This window comes from Sycon ciliatum, chromosome 1, assembly GCF_964019385.1.
Source record: "Sycon ciliatum chromosome 1, ocSycCili1.1, whole genome shotgun sequence".
In the NCBI taxonomy this organism is placed as follows: domain Eukaryota; kingdom Metazoa; phylum Porifera; class Calcarea; order Leucosolenida; family Sycettidae; genus Sycon; species Sycon ciliatum.
Window position 1 is genome coordinate 50744200 of NC_088643.1, and position 457 is coordinate 50744656.

Below are 457 nucleotides of genomic sequence, written 5' to 3' on the forward strand. Positions count from 1 at the left end.
CGACCTTGTAGTGTAAAGCCCGGCCAAGAGCACGAGGGAAAACTTTCCGAAAGACTCGCAGCGCGTGCGTCGTCGAAAAGATTACGTCAACAAAAAATTCCGCCGTGGGCCAATCCATCCGGGAGTTGCACACTCTTGTTTATCTACTCTTGCTAGCATGCATGCGAATATTATTATTATTGGCGCCGCATGACGTCACGTCACGTGCATGAGCTTTCTGCAAAATCACGATGTGCACGCATGCTCGAGTGCGTGAGTTGGCAAACTTCGTTGTTGTCATGGAGAAAACAATGGCGCTAGCCTAAGCTTCTGATATCTGCGTGCGCGGTAGCAGCACAGCAAAGAATATGCGGCGCTCGTTTGAAGTGTGCGGTAGCGACAGGTTTTGCGTGGCCTGAACCGCGGTGTACTACGTACATGTACCAGTACGTGTCTTGCGAGTGCGAGCAAAATATCA